Raw genomic sequence first — 23,159 nt, forward strand, 5'->3', positions numbered from 1 at the left:
ATACTGATTTCTGGCATTCATCACAGCATAACCAGAAATTAGCATTAGTTAGTTTTCTCCACCATAGTGGCTTAGATAAATGTTGACGAAAAGAACAACCTCCTGTGATAATACTGAGTTCTAAGATTTATCATTACAGAAAAAGAAATTTCCCCTAAGAGACGGGAGTAGTTTTTTTTTTCTCCAAAACTATTTTGCAGGTGTAGGGCTTAGCAGAAGAACATCGAACTGCGAACATCCTCGTGAAGCCGAGGCAATGCAGGTACTGAAACACTACCAACTGTGGTAACTCCACCGTGGCTAGAGGACGTCTCTGACAGTTCATCAAACTTGACAAACTGTGACATCTGTGTTGCTGCCAAGTGGGCATAATATATGGGTGCAACTACGCAGAGAAAATAACAAGTTCCATCAGATAGTATTATGTGATGATATTCTATCTTTAACACCATAGTAGTGATTATTCTTACCAACAGAGATGGCTGTGGTACTTCTCTATACCTGCAGTGCAATTGTAGAAAAGATAAATTAAACCTCCCAAGGACGGATTTGAACATCAATTCATAGAAGGAGATTGCTTGCTTACACGTAAGACAGAGAATGGACCAGCTCTTGTATGTCATCTGCTGAGAATCCAATTTCATCATGCAGAACATGGTAGTGTGTCGGTCGTGTTGTTCCCTGAATAGCACAAAGATGACAGAAGCTCATCATGGAAGCAATTAATATGAATCGCGGAGCAGACTCATAGAAAGGATTTACAAACTCACAATAGGCCCAGCATGTGCACACATGTAGAAGTCATTGGTCTTTGGATGGCAGATTGCATTGTCAATCAGAGTCCCTGGCATAAGAAGATATTTCAAGGAAGTTCCAACAAAATCAATCAATCAATCAAATTATATTCCACTAACAACACAAGGTAGGTAGCTAAAAATACAAACCAGGAGGAACATTATCTGGTGAGTTGGTCTGGAAAAACCTTGTGTGGTGGTTCTTTTGCGCAACAATGACTGTGAACTTTGGAAACCAATTTTGGTTAAGATAATTGCAGGCCTAGAGAATATGGTCATATTTGGTGATCAGAAAAAGAATAGGTTTCGTGGAGAAACTAAGTTGCATTTACTGCAAACTCAAACCTCGATAATCTGGTTGAGCTCAATGTTTATGACTTGGTTGAACTGGGATTCACTAACTCCATCTCTGTACATCGATGACAACTTAAATCATTAGCAATGATTAACTTTGATATTCATGAATAAGAAGAACCAAATATTATATTTCGGTCTCGAGAATAGTTCTATGATGTGCTAGTTTAAGTCACTTAAGTTATAGATGTTCCATAGAATCAATATTGCCCTAAATCAGAGAGCTTGAAAGCATAATTAAGGTACACAAAATTGAAACCCTCAGAAGTAATGTCTTTCATTGTTTTTATGTTTTTGCTCTTGAGAAGGGGAGAAAAGATTGTGACGAACAGGGGAAACTTTGCACAAAACGTAGATAGATTCACAGAACTGCATTTGAGCAACTGGTTCAAGACTAAATCAGTTTGCTTAACTTGTTTTTTAGAAATTATACCTGAAAATAATGATATGCTCAGGTTTCATATTGTTAGAACTAAAGTAGAAATCCAGCAGCAGCTCCCTGAATACATGACAAACTTGTTAAGCAACAAAAATCGGGGCATTCGACACACAACATATAACATCGAGAGTATTCAAGTATCAATTATAATCCGTATCAATTATAATCCGTTAAATATAAACATTTAAACACGAACAGCTACATTGAGTCAGCAACTACCTGAAAAGGCCCTCATCTTTTTCTTCTGAAACTGAACCCTCATCTTTAGTATATGATACTTTCTTGTACAGAGAATCTATCATTTCCAGCTTTGGTGATTGAGTGCAAACAGCTGCTCAATAGCGTGAAATATGGGGCCACTGTCTAGAACTGACCACCTGGTGATCTCAAATCCATTAAATCAGTGTCGTCTAAGACCAAGAGAAATATCAGTGTATAAAAATAAGCAATAATCTTTTACTACCGCTGCGATGGATGGAACATCTGCTCGTCCAGGTGATCCATGAGAGACATCCATCCCAATAATTATGGTGGGGGCTTGTGAAATTTGACCTAGTACAGGGGCAAGCTCCATAGTCAAAAAGGAATTCATGCCACCCAGCTGAAAAGAAGCACCAGATATGGAAGAGGTGTTTAATCAATCAGGGGTCACTAATAATTGGTGTAAATTTATTTTTTTTGTCAATTGAAATCTTGCCTTTGCATTGATTTTCATGAGCACGTTGGTAAGATACTGATCATTGATCTTTGTAGGAGCAATGCATTGTGTAACAATTCCAAAATCAGTTAAATTCCTTCTCTTCCAGGGTCCTTCAATAGGGAAATTACCAGAAAAGAGACAATTAAAAAGGATACTCCAGCCATTAATATATAAAATTTTAAACGTAAGATTTAGAAGAAACCAAGATTAGTTGGTTCGAAGGCAACAACCATAAAGATCAGAGTTCTTTCTCTCTGGTAGAATGCAGAGAAAGAACTGAGGTGGAGGGTTAATTGGAAGTTTTGATTGCATTGTTTCTAACATCTTCTCAACTCTCACGGGAGCAGAGTTGCGCCTGAACTGCTGATCCTCCTCGAAGATATGATCACATGGTGGATCAATGAACTACATATATGATGGAACACATTAATGATGCATAAATATGATTCGACGCACGCGCATATTGCACCCCAGAGTTGGAAAGGTACTCACCATTCCTTTCATTTTCGCACACCTTTGTAGATCTGTGCAAAGCTTACGGACATCACAACGGGCAGAGAAGTTCACAACTACCCAACGCTTGAGTTTGATTGGTTCAACGAATTGCTGTTTTGTTCAGACTCCAAATCAAAGGACTAGCATTGATCAATCATGGGTAGAAAGTAAAAAATGCTGAGTAGGATACTTACCTTCTGGTTAAAATTCCACCTTCCATTTCTAGGAAATAAGTCTTGTTTATCCCCTATGTTGGGTTGAGGTCCACCCATGTGGGAAAGAAGAAAAGTGGCCGAAAGTAAAAGTTGAGACATCATAACGATGTCGGCCGAAAGTGAAAGTTGAGACATCATGACGATGTCGGCCGAAAGTGAAAGTGGAGACATCATAATGCTGTTGGCCGAAAGTGAAAGTAGAGATTTTTTTTGCTTGAAATCTCAACTATAAATAGAGGCACTTCTTCTCATTCTAATACAACACCAAAAAATTGAAGAAGACAACACATCCCAAAGAGAGAAAAAATCTAAGAGAAACACTCTTAGTGAAAGGCCTAAGTAAGAGAAGTTTTTTTTTTAGAGAATTTTTTTAGTAAAAAATTCTTGAGTGTAATTGAGATTGGGGTTGTGAGGTTGAATGTTGTAAACACTTGTAATATTTCTTCTTTAATAAGATCTGCAGCAGCAACGTGGACGTAGCTCTCACATTGAGGGTGAACCACTATAAATCTGTGTGTGTGTTATTTATTCTTCGCTTACATTACGGCGTAAGTAGGTTCTGTCTAAGGAGGTTGGTATTTAAGTGATCCAGCTGTGACCCTCCAATCTTTCCTGGGAACCTGCTTACAAAGGTCGGATTTGGGATTCAAATCCTAACAACTGGTATTAGAGCAACAGGTTGTGTTGTGATTTAGAAACGATGGGAGGCGAAGATGATACGACGCACGGCATCGGTAAATTCGATGGTACAGATTTTGCGTTCTGGAGAATGCAAATTGAAGATTATTTATATGGCAGAAAGCTTCATGAACCTCTGAGTCCGAAACCAGAGGAGATGAAGCAAGCAGATTGGGATCTCCTCGACAGACAAGTTCTGGGAGTCATTCGGCTGACGCTGTCAAAGAACGTTGCTCACAACGTGGCAAAGGAGAAGACCACCGCAGATATGATGAAGGTATTGTCTGACATGTATGAGAAACCTTTGGGAAATAATAAGGTATTTCTCATGAAGAAACTATTTCATCTAAAGATGATGGAAAATGCTCATGTTGCTGCACACGTAAATGAATTCAATACCATTGTAAGTCAATTGTCATCGGTAAAAATTGATTTCGATGATGAAGTGCAAGCTCTAATTTTGTTGGCATCCCTACCAAATAGCTGGGAGCCAATGAGAACAGCGGTTAGTAATTCTGTCGGTAGTGACAAACTAAAGTTCAACGATGTTAGGGATCGTATCCTTGCTGAGGAGGTGCGCAGGACAGATTCTGGAGAGGCATCGATGAGTTCTGCTTTTAATGTTGAAAACAGAAGCAGAAATTATGACAGAAACTACAACCGAAATAGGGGCAAATCGAAGTCAAGGAATGGCAGGGGTCAATCCAGACCAGGACGAACACTTGAGTGTTGGAAATGTGAAAAATCAGGTCACCTCAAGAAGAACTGCAGGGCGCCGAAGGAGGACAACAAGGGGGCTGGAATCAACGCTGCTACGGAAGACATTGGCGATGCGTTGTTGCTATCGATTGACAACCCGATAGACTCTTGGGTGCTTGACTCAGGAGCGTTCTTTCATACCACCCCACATCATGATATAATGACAAACTACGTGGCTGGGAATCTCGGCAAAGTTTATTTAGCCGATGGAGAGCCGCTAGACGTTGTTGGCACGGGAGACATTAATTTGAAGATGTCAAATGGATCCTCATGAAAGATTACAAAAGTTAGACATGTTCCAAAGCTGATGCGAAACCTGATCTCAGTAGGTCAGCTTGATGATGAGGGATATGATCTCAACTTTGATAATGGGTCTTGGAAGGTGGAGAAAGGTGCTATGGTAGTTGGCCGAGAAAAGAAGATTGGCACTCTCTACATGACGACGAGCTGTCGTGATACTATTGTTGTGGTTGACAACATAAAGAAGACAGATTTGTGGCATTGTCGGCTGGGGCATATCAGCCAGAAAGGGATGAAGCTGTTGGTGACAAATGGCTTAATTCCGGAGCTGAAGACAGTGGACCTTCATACGTGTGAGAGCTGCATTCTCGGAAAACAAAAGCGAGTAAGCTTCTCAAATGCAGGCAGGGAGTTAAAGGTCAAGAAGCTGGAATTGGTGCACACAGACGTGTGGGGACCTACCACTGTCCCCTCTCTTGGAGGATCACACTACTACGTGACCTTCATTGATGATTCAGCCAGGAAGGTATGGGTTTACTTTATGAAAAATAAATCCGATGTGTTTAGTGTATTCAAAAGATGGAAAGCCATGGTCGAGAATGAAACAAACCTCAAGTTGAAGTGTTTGAGGTCCGACAACGGCGGAGAATACACCGATGGTGATTTCAAACGGTATTGTGCCGATAATTGGATCAAGATGATGAAGACTATTCCTGGAACGCCGCAAAAAAGTGGAATAGCCGAAAGAATGAACCGAACGTTGAACGAGTGTACTCGGAGTATGAGAATACACTCTGGACTGCCCAAGACATTCTGGGCAGATGCAGTCAATACCGCGGCCTTCTTATTTAACCGAGGACCGTCAGTTCCCTTAAATTTCAGAATTCCAGAAGAAGTTTGGAGTGGCAAGAAGGTAAATCTTTCATTTCTGAAAGTGTTCGGCTGCTTATCATATGTTCATAATGATGATACGGCTAGAAGCAAGCTTGATCCAAAATCAAAAAAGTGTTACTTTATTGGCTATGGTGACACCGAGCTTGGTTACCGATTTTGGGATGAACAAAATCGGAAGATCATCCGAAGCAGGAATGTTGTCTTCAACGAAGAGGTACTGTACAAAGACAAGTTGCAAAAAAATTCAGAATGTCAGGACAAGGAATCGGAAATAGTCGATTTGAGGGACTTCCCGACACCTGAGCCGCAGCCAGGTACAACCGAGGCAGAGGAACAAACAATCCGAGAAGGTGCTGATGAAAGTGCTAATTCTGAAATAAATAAACAGACGCCAATCACAGAACTACGTAGATCATCCAGGATCAAGAAGCCGATTCACAGGTACTCTCCATCCCTCAACTACATTCTATTCACTGATAGAGGGGAGCCGGAATGTTATGAAGAAGCAATGCAAGTCGATGAATCGACTAAGTGGGAGCTGGCAATGAAAGATGAGATGGATTCACTATCGGCAAATCATACATGGGAATTAGCCGAGTTGCCAAAGGATAAAAGGGCATTGCAAAACAAATGGGTTTATCGAATAAAGGAAGAACCCAATGGAAGCAAGCGTTATAAAGCAAAGCTGGTTGCAAAGGAATTTCAACAGAAAGAAGGCATCGACTATACGGAGATCTTCTCTCCCGTAGTCAAGATGGTGACTATCAAAACTGTTCTTGGACTGGTAGGAAAGGAAAATCTACATCTGCAACAGATGGACGTGAAAACTACATTTCTTCACGGTAATCTAGACGAGGAAATCTACATGCGACAGCTGGAAGGATTCGAAGTCAAAGGAAAGGAGAATCTGGTGTGCAAACTTCAAAAGAGTCTGTACGGACTAAAACAGGCTCCAAGACAGTGGTATTTAAAGTTTGACAGTTTTATGAAGAAAGCTGATATTTCAAGGTGCGAGGCAGATCACTGTTGTTACTTCAAGAAATTTGAAGACTCGTACATGATACTGCTACTCTATGTCGATGACATGCTAATCGTAGGAGCAAACCTACAGGAGATTGATCGGTTGAAAAAAGGGTTATCGGAAGAGTTTGTAATGAAGGATTTGGGAGCTGCAAAGCAAATCCTTGGGATGAGGATCGACCGAAGCAAGGAGGGCATCAAACTCTCACAAGAAGAATATGTGAGGAAAGTTATCAAAAGGTTCAACATGCATGATGCCAAGCCAGTTAGCACTCCCTTGGCTAGACACTTTCGGTTGTCAAAGGATCAGTCGTCGAAAACCGAGGATGAGAAAAAGCAGATGGACAAGATATCTTATGCATCTGCAATCGGTAGTCTTATGTATGCAATGATATGTACAAGACCAGACATTGCACATGCAGTGGGAGTTGTCAGCCAATTTATGAGCAATCCGGGAAAGCAACACTGGGAGGCTGTGAAGTGGATATTCAGATATCTGAAAGGCAGCTCGAGTTCAGCTCTGTATTTCCGAAAATCAGAAACAGGATTGCAAGGGTATGTTGATGTTGACAACGGTGGTGATGTTGATAGCAGAAAGAGCACATCCGGGTATGTTTACACCTTCGGAGGTACTGCAATCTCTTGGGTTTCCAAGTTGCAAAAGATAGTAGCTCTCTCTAGTTGTGAGGCTGAGTACGTTGCTGTGACGGAGGCCACAAAGGAAATGATGTGGCTACAATCTTTTCTGCGGGAATTGGATCAGGACCACGAGCGAAGTGTGCTATATTGTGATAGCCAAAGTGCCATTCATTTGGCAAAGAACCCGGTCTACCATGCTCGAACGAAGCACATACAACTCCGGTACCATTTCATTAGATCAGCTTTGGAAGATGGAGCGTTAGTGCTTGAGAAGATCGCAGGGAGTCAGAATCCAACAGACATGCTGACAAAGGCAGTGACGATAGACAAACTGAAGCTATGTTCAGCTTCAGTTGGCCTGCACGAAGTATGAAACTAGGAAAGAGTTGCTGCATCGATCAAAGTGTGAAGACAAATTAAAATTAGCCTTCAAGTGGGAGAATTGTTGGGTTGAGGTCCACCCATGTGGGAAAGAAGAAAAGTGGCCGAAAGTGAAAGTTGAGACATCATAACGATGTCGGCCGAAAGTGAAAGTTGAGACATCATGACGATGTCGGCCGAAAGTGAAAGTTGAGACATCATGGCGATGTCGGCCGAAAGTGAAAGTGGAGACATCATAATGATGTCGGCCGAAAGTGAAAGTAGAGATTTTTTTTTGCTTGAAATCTCAACTATAAATAGAGACACTTCTTCTCATTCTAATACAACACCAAAAAAATTGAAGAAGACAACACATCCCAAAGAGAGAAAAAATCTAAGAGAAATACTCTTAGTGAAAGGCCAAAGTAAGAGAAGTTTTTTTTTTAGAGAATTTTTTTTAGTAAAAACTTCTTGAGTATAATTGGAATTGAGGTTGTGAGGTTGAGTGTTGTAAACACTTGTAATATTTCTTCTTTAATAAGATCTGCAGCAGCAACGTGGACGTAGCTCTCACATTGAGGGTGAATCACTATAAATCTGTGTGTGCTATTTATTCTTCGCTTACATCACGGTGTAAGTAGATTCTGTCTAAGGAGGTTGGTATTTAAGTGGTCCAGCTGTGACCCTCCAATCTTTCCTGGGAACCTGCTTACAAAGGTCGGATTTGGGATTCAAATCCTAACACCCTACCCTCAACTGTAGTAGAAGTAATAAAAAATGTTCAATCTTGTCAGTCATAGTGTACAAACTCAATTTATCTAAAGAGCAACCTGAGATACTTTTAGCAATAAAAAAGACAAGAGAGGAAGAACATCAGGACATTGAACATTGACAGTGTCACCTTTGGAGTTGGCAAGACACGACCTTCAACTTGAGTAAACTGATCACCGATCGAAATTCCAGCAGATCCAAGAAGAGGGTCGTCCTTATAGTTACTGGTCTTTAGAGCCTGCAAGTTTATGTGATAATGAAATGCATAGCTTGAATGAAATGAGAACAAGCTACAATTGATTGAGCTTACATTGCTCAATGTTCTCATCCTTTCTTGGGGCTTTTGTCGGGATTTTTCTACCAGGGAAGCCCTTTGTAGATTGGACAGTACCTTGGTGTAATGCTGCAAAGACACCAGAGAGCAAATCTGACAAGGAAGAAGGAAAAACTGTGAGGTCACAACCTTAAAAGCGGGCTGCATATATTAGGTGTAAATTATCTAGTACCTCAAGAGGAATGAAAGCTGGATGTTTGGGTTTCCCAACGTTAATGCAAGGAAAATCTCCAGAATATTGCAAAGGAATATGGCAATGATTAGTGAAATACTCATCAACAGACAGCTCAACTTCTTGCACTTCCCAGTTCCACTTTTCTGCTTCAACATGAAACTGAAATGCAAAACAACTTTAATATGTTCTCGATAGCAAATCAGTCCGGAAAATGTGAAACGGCAAAATGGATTCATAACAAACAAACTGACGTCTGCTCTTTGCAAGGCTTTTCAGTGAGGCCAGTGATTTTGTGTTCCCTATTTGAGGGGCTGGCCTTGATCCTCAGACTCTTCAGCATCCTCTTTGCCTAGACAGAGGAGCAAATATGAAAATTAAGAAGTTACAGTTGCAAGGCAAATAGAATGAGTAGTTACCTTGGACCAATCAATCTGGTAAGGATCTCTTGCATTTTGATTCGCAAGAAGGAAGTCCATCACTGGCCCTGGCTGCACAATCATTGTGGTTGATACATCTGCAAATTCAAAAACCATAAGATAGTGATTTATGGGTGAGAAAGTGTGGTGATTTTCTGGATAACAATCTACCCATGTTCAATGAAAGGCCTCCCTGCGTGGCCCGGAACCTCGAATGGAAACCTCGACATCCTAAAACTCCCCCACCGAGATCAATGAAGTTTCTAGGCTCATTTTGAAAAAAAAGATTGGTGCACAATAAGGCAGCCCCTGTAACATAAAGTATGAGTATTAGAAAACCGGAATAAGCTATCAAAGCAGAAAAATAAGCAATTCCATACGCGCTGGCAGCATGCTGCCTCAGAACTATATCAAGCACTCTCACAGCATCTTGATACTGTTCAGCGTGTGGTCCCCGGAGTGCGTTGGCAATAGCTTGCATTGGTATTTTTGCAGCATACTTAATTACCACTTATATGCCTTTGACCATGGCTGTCTCTTTGATCTTTTCCTATCAACTTCACTAGGGCTCCCTTCAGGGCTTCCACCTCGAGTGCTTCTATACACATGAAGCAAAATTTTAGTTGATAAATACAATTGGGTTATACTAAAACGAAAGCATTTATTAGAAATGCAAAAAGAAGTTCAGCACTGCACCTAGACGAAGGGATATCCTCCAAGACTACAGTAAACTCAAACTTGTTCCCGGATAGTGCACCAATAGTGAACAGGCTCTTCTCCCCATCATAGGCAAAATCTTTGCCAGCTAGCTCCGATGAATATGTTTGGTGGACCTTGTCAAGAATTTTTCGTCCAATGCCTTTTACCTCTACGGGATTTCCATCTTCATAATTTAGAGCAACCTGAGGCAATAATGATCATTATTTTCCAGTTTAGTTTGAAATTTATTCAAGTCAAACATAGCACTGCACATTGTACTTCAGCTCAATGAAACAGAATGCTATATAAATACATGAAAGCTTACACTATAATGGAAGAAGTGCCCATCAGAGTTGGTCATCCCTATTTAAAATGGTTGGTGAGTAGGCGAATCTTTTGGCCTTTCGATCCAATGCCTTGTCGAGCCATAGGAACACGGTTTGGTATTGTTGCTGTAGCTTCATCTTTTGGAGATGCCATTCCTAATAACCAAAGACCAAAGAAACTAAACTCAATTCATTAATATATTCAGAGAGAAGTTAACAGCAAGAATAATGTGCCATTAGCTTTATAAAATGATATAGTATCACCTTGCAGGGGGGAAAGACCTAGATATAATCAAGTCTGCTTCATATATCCAGTCAGTTTGTCAATACCTCTAAATGATTAGTAAATGAATTCGGGATATACTAATTGATATTGCAAGTGGTACAGCAGAGAACAAAACAAAAATGATGTGATATTATAAAATGTTTTAGCATGATGTAATTTTAAAAGACATATCAACAACAGGACTAAGACTAGACAGGCTCAGAATTTTAATCTTTAGTGAAATTCAGACACGGTGCAGTCTTCCTTTATCCAGGCAGCAATAGCTTCAAATGAGGTGGCAGATAGGATAGTAAAACCAAAACCACATATCAATAAGGAGTCAAAGCAGGAAAAGTAAAAGATTTGAGAAGATGAAGATGAAGAAACAAAAGCTCAGCATACATGCATGCACAGACAAATTAAGGCACATAACATGGACCAAAGAAATGCCTGTATTAATTCCACTTACCCAATTGAAGATGAATACTAAAACAGAGGGACTTAAGCTGAATTGAAATAGTATAGAACATTCAAACATGAATAACAAACAATTACCTACAAATAATCACTGCTTAATAGAAAAATTCAAAAGCTGCATATATGGTTGATCATTAGCATACAAATATACATTGGCTAAAGAGTGCCACACAACCAACAAAGTTTGAAAACTATTCTACAAATGTACATTTTACAATGTTCTTAAGTAAGAATTATTCACATCAGTGCAGAATAATACCTAGTAATGGATCAAGGCACTCATGGCAACATTCCCAAGAAAAACTTTTTAAAAAAACAAGGAAAAATAGAAACAAGATGCTAAAATATATAGCCAAAATTTTAAAGACGATGGGGGAAAAACAAAGTAGCATAATGATGGTATAGTCTTTGAACAATTACTAGTTGTCATCTAGCTCTGAGGAAATTAACTGCCATAAATTTTGAGCTACAACACTAAAATCTCTATTGAATGGTTCTCTATTATATGTAGCTCAAGCTAGGGGAAAACTGCAGATAGTAAATATAAGAAGAAGAACATTGTAAAATAACATTTAAAAGTTTTTTCTTGGGAATGTTGCAATGAGTGCCTTGATCCATTACTAGGTATTATTATGCACTGATGTAAAATGTACACTATTGTAACAGATAGTAAAATGTACCTTCGATGTATTAATACAAAGAAGACAAATTACACGTGTTGTTTTTTCGAAATAAAAGAAATAAGATTTCCATTTTTAGCAAACCGATTCAGCACATGGGCTAAAGACACACAAACACACACTCAACATAGCAGAGACACTGATACAAAAAAGGCAAACTTAAAATAAGGACCCTTGGCCATGAGAATTATTCATTTTTTCCTGGAAACTTTTTTTTTTTCACTTTATTTGAAAATAAGGTTTGGCCATGAAAATTTCAAATACAATAAACACCTAAGACCCTGTTTTCACTTTCAATATATTCAAATAATCAAATATTTTTTGCAAAATATATAACCAAACACAACTCCAACTTCAGCTACTAATAATAAATAATGTACATTAGCACAACTAAATAAAGTTCAAATTTAAGAAACAGAGAGACTGATAACAACTGCATGCGTTGAAATTAAAGCTAAAGTTATTTTACTTTTTCTGGCTAACCAACAAAACTAATGGTAGCTCAATTGAAAAGATGAACAATTGCAATAATAATAGCAGTTGATTTTCAAAACCCTTTTACCCCACACCACTATATTACGTACCCATAAAAATTTGGATACAAAAAACAATAAAATCTACTATATTATATTAAGTATTAACCCTATATTGTATATCAAAACAAGAAATCCATAAACAACACAGACACGAGATAGAGATAGAGAGAGGAGTAGAGAAAAACCCTTTAAAAATATTCTTGGCATACTAGGTAGGAGTACTATATAAGATGTGTATGGGATAATGCAGTACTGAAAAATACTTAAATCTCTGTTTTCACTTTCAGTATATTCAAATAATCAAATACATCTCCATCTCCATCTTCAACTCCAACTATAAAAATTTCAAACAAAGTGAAAAATATTTGGTTTCTATAGTGAAACGCCAACTAAATCAGACGATATGAAAGAAAGCCAGCAGAAAACAAGAAATATTTCAAATAAAGTGAAAAATATTTGGTTTCTATAGTGAAACGCCAACTAAATCAGACGATATGAAAGAAAGCGAGCAGAAAACAAAAACTATTTCCCCTTACAAATACCGTTACATTTATTCAACATGAAAACCCAGAAAAATACGTGCAGAGAGCAAACAAAAACTCTATGTGTATATAAATATTTTTTTTCCTTATCAAAAAATATTTATATACACATATACAGAGAGTAGATAGAAGGATGTCTACCTTAGTTTTTTAAAACCCCAGAGAAAGTAGACCTTGAATACCTCCAAAAGTTTTTTTTTCCTTTGTAAGTAATGATATCACTAAATGACTGCAAATAAATAATGTACATTAGCACAACTAAATAAAGTTCAAATTTAAGAAACAAAGAGATTGATAACAACTGCATGCTTTGAAATTAAAGCTAAAGTTACTTTCCTTTTCTGGCTAACCAATATAGTAGCTCAAGTGAAAAGATGTTTTCAAAAACCTTTTACCCAAAAGGGAAAGATTTCCATTGCAAAAGTGAAAATGAAAATGGAAGACGAAGCAACAAAGGGTCAAATCCATTATATTCAAAACCCCATGTAACATAAAGAGTACTATATGTTACGTACCCATAAAAATTTGTATACAAAAACAAGAAAATCTATGAAGAAGTCAGGCACAGATAAAAAATAAATATATAGTACTAGTGAAAAACATGATTATATTAACCCCATATTGCATATCAAAACAAGAAATGCATCAAAAACACAGCCACGGAGAACGATAGAGAGAGGAGTAGAGGAAAACCCTTTAGAAAAATCAACCTTGTGACCTCAAAAAATACAGAATTTTTTTTTGCTTATATAAGATGTGTAGCTATGGCACTGCGTTTGCTACTGGTGGTAGCATACAGTGTATTTGAGTGGAGAAAACTACTGACAACGGGGCCCACATACCTACGTGTCCTTTTTCATCTGAGCTTCTTTCTTGCATCCTTCCTAATTTTACTCCTTTCACATCTTTAATTACTTGTATTTACTCGGTTCAAAATAAGTGATGTTTTTTGTTTGGACACACTCTTATAAAAATTACTCGTTTCTATAAAGTATTGGTAAGATATATTTTTTGTTTGGACACACTCAAACTCTCTTTATTTAAACCCCCGTTTGGCCATGAATAGTTTTTGTTTTTTTTTGTTTTTGGAATATTATATCAGAAAACTATCAATTCCAATTTATATTCATGTACAAACACAACCCCATTTTTCAAATAGCATTTTCAACATGAAAACAATTACTTTTTTTTTTTTTTGCAAATTTCACAATTCTTTTGTCCAAACGCCCACTAAATAATAGTGAAATTGGAGTAACATCATTAGTGTCTCCTTAATTATGTGAAACATCACTTATTTTGAAATAAAATAAAAAGATAAAAATGCCGCTTATTTTGAAATGGAGGAAGTAAGTAATTTTGATCCCTAATAAAAAAAATAAAAAGGGGTTATGTGATTTCGTTATTGCTATAATTATATTAAAAATATATTATGTTTGATTATAGTGGTATACAAATTATAACTTTTTTCTATCAAAATTTAGGTTGATGAGGATAAATCACCTAAAGACGAATCTATACCTTGATCTCTAAGTTTCCAACCACTTGCACCAAGACTTCACCCTTGGATATTTATATTGAGAATATTCCCAATTATTTATCATGAAATTTTATTTGTACAACATCTTAAATTTTTAAAAGAATTAGTCGTTTGAACAGCTAATAAATAAAGTTTCTCATTCCAGAATTACATAATTTATCCTTGACTAATATTCCCGTCATTGAAACACATTAAAGTGGAAGAGATAATTGAGCAAAATCATCTTTAGAAAATTAGTAGTTTTAAATTTAAAAGGTACAGATAATATTGGTTAAAGATACATTTTCCTTCAAGATTCTATGTACGTATATGTAGGCCTGTGCACGAATCGGTTCGGTTCGGTTTTGGCCATCATCGAGTTGAAATTTCGAATTTCGACTTTCTAAAATTCTCAACCAAACTCGATCCATTCTAGGTTCAATTTGATTTGTTTTTTATTGTTTCGGTTCGGTTACACAAATCGATTTGTTCGGTTTATTCGAAATTTAAACAAGCAACTATTTCATTTCAATTTTAGAGTAAACATAACAAAACATAATGAGATCCTAAACTTGCAGCCTTATAACCAAGACATTAACCAAGAAAAATCTATAAACTTGCAAGCATAATAGCATATAAATAGCAAAACAAAAGCTTGACAACTTGTGCAAGCATACAAATCCGCCAACACCACATTACATATACCAAATTAGTCATATTAGTCACTAGTGGCATACAAATTCGGTTTGTTCGGATCGGTTCGGTTGATAATTGAAGCAAACCGTATCCGAACCGTTAAACCGTAATATTTTACAATTGCATTTGTAAATCGAAATTGAATTTTATTATCCAAATTAAATTATCCGAATTGATTCGAATCGGTTCGGAAATTCAGATTGAACCGATTTGTGCACAGGCCTACGTATATGTTACCTCCCAGTCTCCCACAGAAGGGGAGTATATATTTATCAACATTTCGTATTTACACCAAATCAAGTAATTATTCTTAAAAATCAAAAATAAAAGTTAAGATGCAAATCAATTAATAATGATGAAGTGATAAAAGTATGTATCATTAATTTAATATAAACGCATAGTGCATGTAAATTTGAACTAAAAGATGGCTAGTACTCTCGCAAAATTTATTTAAACGGAAACAAAAGTTAATTTACAATCCAAAATGATTATATTTGTGCAATCTCCCGTCTCTTCTTCAAACCTCAAAACACCCATCAGTTATTAGATGTGGGTCTCCTAAATTATATATTACCTCTCATTTTATGGTTTATATTGTGTAACTAGTTAATTAACTCTTGTTTGGCATATTTTCTTTCTTTCTTTTTTATAAATTAGTTGATAGTGTATAAGAGATAATTGTTTTTGTTGTACCTAACGATAAAAACAAATCTATTATTCATAAGACATACATATGAAAAATATATATCATTACATATGTAAACAAACAAAGTATTGCGCGCATTACCTTTATATGGTTTATGATGATGCGGTTCTCAAAGAACAATCCTCTTAATTGGAGAAGAGAAGTTAACGCTCTTTTCTAGAAGAACGAATTAGTATGTAATTTGAGTTTTCTAGCCTTTCCTTCATATTTAAACAGTGGTGTTCATAAATTTCCTTCCTGTGTGAATGTCATACTCATTCATAAAGTATGGATACTCTTGTAATATTTATTAAAAAAAAAAAATAGGGTATCAATGGTTTTTAAAAACCGAATGAACCAATGGAACTAAGTCGTACCGATCGCATTGGTTAGTTATAAGATTCTTTTAATAGAATTGTAGGTTAATATAAAACAATATCAGACTAAATAATTAGGGTAGATTTTAATTTTATAAAATTAAACAAAAAAAAATACAGAATAAATTTATGAGTAAAATTTATTTTATTATTAAATTCAAACATAACAAATCATTGAATTTTTCGCCTCGGACCTAGGGTGACAAAAACGTATACAATCCAAGATAGCAATGTGCGCAATTCGCAGGATTGCCCTTCTTTTGGGGTGGTGTTTAAATTTTGGCCCTCATATTTGTGGTCTTTAATTGTTGCCCCTCAAATTGCTGGTCTTTACTTTTTGTCCTCCGCGTTACAATCATGAGCTTCACGCAGAAATCATGAGGTTCTGGGTTCGAATCCCCGCTCAGGCATAAAATAAAAATAAGAAATTGCAAGGCAAGGCTTGGGGCGCGTGTATGTCGGATCCAGCATACACTTCTTAAGGAATAACTATAGTTATGCCGGACCCGGCATAACTATAAGTTTCGCCTTATAAGGCAAAGTTTATGCCTTAAGGAAAAGTTCCACCTTAGGGGCATACTTTTAGTTATGCCTTAACTAAAAGTATGTGTCATAAGGCGGAACTTTTCCTTAAGGCACAACTAAAAGTTTGCCTTATAAGATAAAGTTTATGCCTTAAGAAAAAGTTCTGCCTTATGGGGCATACTTTTGGTTATGCCTTAACTAAAAGTCTGTCTCATAAGGCATAACTAAACTATGCCTTAAAGAAAAGTCTGCCTTATGGGACAGACTTTTAGTTATGTATAGTTATTCCGGGTCCGGCATAACTATAGTTATTCCGGGTCCGGCATAACTATAGTTATTCCTTAAGAAGTGTATGCCGGATCAGGCATACACGCGCCCCGAGTCTTGCCTTGCGATTTTTATTTTATTTTATGCCTGAGCAGGAGTTCGAACCCAGAACCTCAGGTGTTCGCCCACCTTGTCAATCGAAGGACAAAACTTAAAGACCACAAATATGAGAATCAACATCTAAAGACCACAAATATGAGGGGCAAAATTTAAAGACCACCCCAAAAGAAGGGCAATCTGCGCAAAAAAATGTAACAATCTACCAATTTTTAATTCTCTTAAATACCCCTTCTACATATGCTAGCACATTAAATATAACATAATTAAAATTCAATAACCCTTCACCTCCCTCCTCTTCTTATTCTATCCATAGTATCCATAATTGAATTTGCAGAGATATGTTCTTTAAAAATAGGCAGAATAGTTTGGAGGCTCCTGTACTTGTCCAGAATTATCATATCGGTGTTCGTACTTACGAATTTGCCAATCAAACCCCTCTATCCTTAAAAACTGAGCATTCTAAACCCTTTTTCGGCCCGGTCATTGTGTGTGTAATACAACCCCTAACACGTCATTTTTCACATGTTTTGAAAATGCCACATAGGAAATTAGGTGCTAAAAATTAAATTAACCCCAATGTATTATTTCATAATTCATTTTCTCTTTCTTCGACTTCTTTGCCGCCGATTTCACTGTCATTGAGTGAGATTTCCATGCAATAGTGGTAAGTTTCTTCACCTCTTTTTAGTTTATTTCTCTTATCTTTCTTAATTTCTTTTTTGTTTTGTTTGTCATCGTCTTCTACGATGGATTTTAGGGTTAAGAAGAAGTTTGTGGTTCAGTGGATGTGGAACCATATTATGAATAGTAAAGCGCTAAATATATCCTTCGTTATACTTTGGTCCAAATATACCTCTACCGTTATATTTTGGGTCCAAATAGTTAAAATTGTCCAAGATGGACACCAAATCTGACATGAAACTAATAACTCAGTGAGGTGACTCCACATGACATGCCACCTCACCACCCAACTCATTTACCCATCTCTTCCCCTTCTTCACCCAGCACTACCATCTCCACTCCCTTCACAACCACTGTCGCCATTAGCACCACCACACCACCATCTCTCACTCCTCTGCCTACAGCAACCCTAATTTACTCACTGCGCCTCAAAAAATTAAAATGATAAGCTGATTTTAATAGGAGTAATTCGTCTTTTGTCGTGAAAATTTAAAAATTCTCTGTTGTTGCTAACTTTGTGCTCAGATACTTGTTTCCAGTATTAATTTCAAGGACCCAATTAGAAATCATATTCAAATTTCTTTTTTTGGTTGTTAAGGGAAAAACAAAAGAAATTAATTTCCCATCTTAATGCTTATTTCCAAAAAAAAAAAAAAAAATCATTGGTCTATGGAGAAAATTGTTGGGGAAAAATTGACTTTACGAAGTTACTAATGCTTATGCCGTCTTTGTTTTGTGTGTTTGAAAGAGACTTGTTCATTTTTTCTAGAAATCTTTATTGGTACTATTTCAGTTTCAATTCCAATGAACCCCGAAAGAAATTATTACTGTAGATTGATTACTGAAAGTTTTAGCTTACTGAGATCCATATTGTTTGTTCTCGAAATTTAGTTTTTGTATTTGTTGTAAATCGATAGAATCAATTAATCTGTTTTATGGAGAAAAGATCAAGTCCATTTGAGCAAGATTCAAGTGTTTAATCATTCTGATTTTTATCATTAAGGGTTGTTGTAGGCAGAGGGAGTGAAGGTGGAGATGGCGGTGCTTATGGTGACAGTGGTCGTGAAGGGAGAGGAGATGGTAGTGGTAGGTGAAGAAGGGGAAGAGAGGGGTAAATGAGTTGGGTGATGAGGTGGCATGCCACATGGCATCCACCTCACTGAGTTATTAGTGCCACGTCAGATCTGGTGTCCACCTCGGACAATTTTAACGGAAGAGGGATATATTTGAACCCAAAGTATAACGGTAGGGGTATATTTGAATCCAAAGTATAACGAAGGGTATATTTAGCCCTTTTTCCAATAGTAAAGGGGTATATTTTGGCCCTTTTCCAAAAAATTGAGAAGAAGGTTTTTGGTTCTCTCATCTCTGTATGGCCTTTTCTTAAGCATTTTGGTTTGTTGATTTTAGGATAAAATTGGAGTGATAAGGTGGGTGCTGGGTTTCAAGTGAAATTGGGAATGAAGACATGGGATTTATGGTGGATAAGAGGAATTCCATGGTGGAAGACTAGTGTTGGAGGCAAAAACTTTGAATGGATTTGTACATTGTTTGCTCAGTTGTCTAAATTTGGGTATTTCTTATTGTTTTACTTTTCATCTTCTATTTTGTAAATTTGAATTGAGAATCATTGTTGACACCCAATTTTGTCCCTCCTTTATTTAATTTTATTTACTCGGACTTCTAAGTTTATTGACGAGCTAAATACTTTATTTTTCACTATTTTATTCTATTGCTCTTACTATTAATATCGCTACTTTTATTTTCAACATTACGAGCATTACTTTATCACAAATTTTAAATGTTCGTCATCGTTTCATCTTTGGGTTTGGATTCGTTAAATTAATTACAAGACAACACTTTGTTAAATCCTTATTTTTTTTCTACATATTAATTATTAATTATATTGTCTCCACATAGTGTATATTGTACTAGTTATTAAATTAGAAGCCCAACAATAATTAAATAAAGGAAGAAGGATCAACAATTTTCAGCCAAATTAATGGCCCAAAATACAAATACAATATCCAGCCCACAAAATCATTTCGGACCAAACACCAGCCCATACCCATTATCTACACTAACACACCATCCCATTACCCTTTCCACTTACCCGACCAGCCCACTTAATTAATTACCCGATCCAGCCCACTCTAACACCCGACCCGGCCCACGCCGTCCTTATCACTCCCAACCCTAACCTCTTCAACAACTACAGTCGCTTTCTCCTCCCCCTCCCCTTCTTTTTCTTCTTCCTCTCTCCTCCACCTCCCACGCTCCTCCCTGTCGTCTCCACTCTCCCCTGTCCCCCACGCCTCTTTCATACGCTCCTCTCTCTCTTTTCTTAAATCAAACGAAACCCTATAAATCTGGTGGAATTGAATCTTGAAAGGGGAAGAAAAGAAGAGAGATTGAAAAAGGTGGAAGATCTGGAAACAAAAAATCTCCCCACAAAACATAAGTTTTAATCACCTCAAATTTCCGAGAAAACGGACAGTTTTCATCAATTGGGTTTAAAAACATTTTCTTGAAATTCAGCCAAAGGGGGGATTTTTCAGTATTTTAGAGGATTTTATTGAGTGTTTTAAGGGACACAATCAATCTTAAAACTCGATTTTCCCTTTTTCGGCAAAATTTAACCGCGACCAAGGGGTTCGAGTCACCCAACGCTAGTTTCGAAGTCGCTCATACGAGAGAGTAGATTTGAGACTTCGTCGCCCAGTTCACTGTACCAACAAAAGGTAATAACCGAGACTATTGCATTTTTTTAGTTCCTGAAATATATAGAAGTGATGCTTATTTAGATTGTTGAAAGCCATGGTTTAGAATTTTGTTTCATCAGGTTTAGGTTTGTTGGGTTCTTTGTTTTGTTTAGTCAGTCTTTTATGGACAAATATTATGTCGAAGTTCGGTTTAGAGTCATTTTCATATAACCATGATATTAGGATCTAGGTAATAGCTCGTTTGTGCTTAGTTTATGATAGTTCGTACATGTTTGATTGTTATCTTAGTCTAAAATCAGCTAATTTAGTCATCTGTTCATGTAGGCAAGCCTATCTATTTTGTTTTCGTTATTAAGAAGTAGAAGTTCTAGCATAGTTCAGTTTAGTGTAATTGTATGTTTTTCACTTGGTTTGCTTTCTGTTCATTTGTTAGTGAAAACACTCGGTTTAGACTAGCTCACCTGGTTTAGTCTAGTTTTTTTTTCTTTTCAAAACACTACTGTCATCTTCCCCACCGTATATCACGCTTAACCCCTTACCTTTCCCCTGTACCCGTTGGTAATCCTAGATTCGGTGCCGATACGTTTCTGCTGCATGTCTAATGAATCAAACCTCTATCATGTTGTTAAACAAGATTAAAACATCATTCCATGTCTAGACTATATTTAGATGTTCTTTTAAATGTTCGACGAGTTCTAAACTGCCGGTATAGTTTAGTCATTTTGCTGTTGTATTTTGGAGATGAAACTGCTACAATGTTGTTTCCTGTTGATCGTATCTGTGAGTCATATTAGTGAACTTGAGCCATGACTATTCTTTAAACTTAGGTTGCTGCACTTTCGAATTGCTACTGAACTTTCGGCTAGAATACTTGTACTGTTGATGAGAATTGTCGCTGCTTTGACATAAGTCGATGTTTCCTTTTTTGAAAACAATAGGAAAATGTACTGAACGAATTAGTCTTTGTTTTTCTCTAGATAAAAGTAACAGATAAGTGAGTACACTAAACCTTTCGTGCTGCCCAGCTGCTTGTTACTATTTTTTTTAAACACTGAATAGAATGCTACATTACGGAAGTAGAATTGACAAGGAAAACTCATGGACTGTTCAGATTTGGAAATAAAGCTGACTGTTTTTTTTTTTATATTTGTATTACAACCTATACCATGATGAGGTGATTGAAAATGACATCATTTATTGAACTGAAGTACTGATCTAAGTATTGTCGATGGCTATGAAAACTGGCAGTAGCTTACTATATGAATGGGAAATATCATGTATACATTAGGATGTACACATGAGAGTATACTCGGTACACATACGAGTCGCTTAGTTTGGAAGCTGAAAACTGCCCTACTTTATTTGTTTCTTTGTTGTTTGGACATGTTATTGGGCCTGCCCCCCTGTTCTTTCATTTGTCTGCCTGTCTGATACTTGGACCTTACTGTCCATTTCATATGTTTTTATAAAACATTAGTTACGGCTGAAGCTTTTGTTTTGGACTGGATACTTCTTTGAATTTACATTATACATGTCTAGCCCTATTCATTGATTATGTACTAATTCTTTTCCTTTCCTTTTTATGCATGATCATCTCGCATACGAGTCAAAGGGACTCGTCATCTCCCGCATTCGGTGTTGGGAAAAGCCCAACGAAATCTCCTCGAGTCATTCCCATCAGCCCAATCTGCAGTAATATGTGACAAAAGGTTTACTGGGTCGAAGCCCAACAGTAAATAGACCGTGACAGTTCCAGAAATGGGTTTAGCCCATGTAATTTTATTTGATCCTTATTTATGCATTTAAATTATATTTTACAACTAGTACTTTGCTTGGTTTGTTTTTTCTTAGCTAGAATAAACCTTAGTGGGATTAGTGGGTTAGTTTTAGTACGATGGGTAGTTAATTAAAAAGAGAAACTAACAATTAGTTCATAGGTTTCATTCCTCCTTGTTATGTTAAACCATTTATAGTATCTACAATTTCTTTTTATTAGAATAATTGATTCTCAAAATAGCATGACTACACATTCTGAGTTAAAAGAATCAAGATTCACTCTTACTATCCTAGAAATTAAAAACGTTACAAATTTTTACACAAACGCTAACTTATTTGGAGAAGTAAAAGGCAAATAAGTTATGTGGATAACTTCTTCACTTTAGCTCTTTTTCAACACTTGAAACATGTATTTATTGAAACAACCTTTACATAATCTATATTGAACTAACAGTCTTTCTATAAAAACTTTAAACTTTATCGATATTTTACAATAACGCTTTTAAATTTGGTTAGTCGGCATAACTCATTTTCTCCAAATATTTATAAAACGTTATACATCCCGTATTTTCTCAGTTTATTTACAACTAAACTCTTTTATGTAAATCTTTATTTTTCCCTACAAGTCCTATTTTAAATAACATTCTCATATGCCTATCAATAACTTTAGCAATACTTACAAGATATTTTCTTAAAATATTATAAAATATTACATCCGCATTCTTACCCTAATTAAATTTTAGTCCGGTCGGTTAACCATTGTTAATGGGTCTTAAAGGATGCCTAATACCTTCCCTTTAGACTAATTGAACCCTTACCTAGAATCGTAAGTTTCGCAGACTTTTAAAACAGAGTTAATTTTAAAATAACTTTAATAGATTTAGGTGTCCTAATTCACCATAAATAATTAGGTGGCGACTCCTTAACAAACAAAAATAGGAATCATCAATATGTTGTACTTCTAATTTAACCCGGTTAAAATGGG

The 23,159-nt window shown here is 36.6% G+C and overlaps 1 pseudogene; it reads right to left on the reverse strand.

The window, feature by feature from the left end:
- Positions 1-209: 209 nt before the first annotated feature.
- LOC132611030 (protein argonaute 4-like) lies at positions 210-11,372 on the reverse strand (annotated as a pseudogene).
- Between the last annotated feature and the right edge of the window lie 11,787 nt (positions 11,373-23,159).

The sequence above is a fragment of the Lycium barbarum genome, chromosome 9 (genome assembly GCF_019175385.1).
Source record: "Lycium barbarum isolate Lr01 chromosome 9, ASM1917538v2, whole genome shotgun sequence".
In the NCBI taxonomy this organism is placed as follows: domain Eukaryota; kingdom Viridiplantae; phylum Streptophyta; class Magnoliopsida; order Solanales; family Solanaceae; genus Lycium; species Lycium barbarum.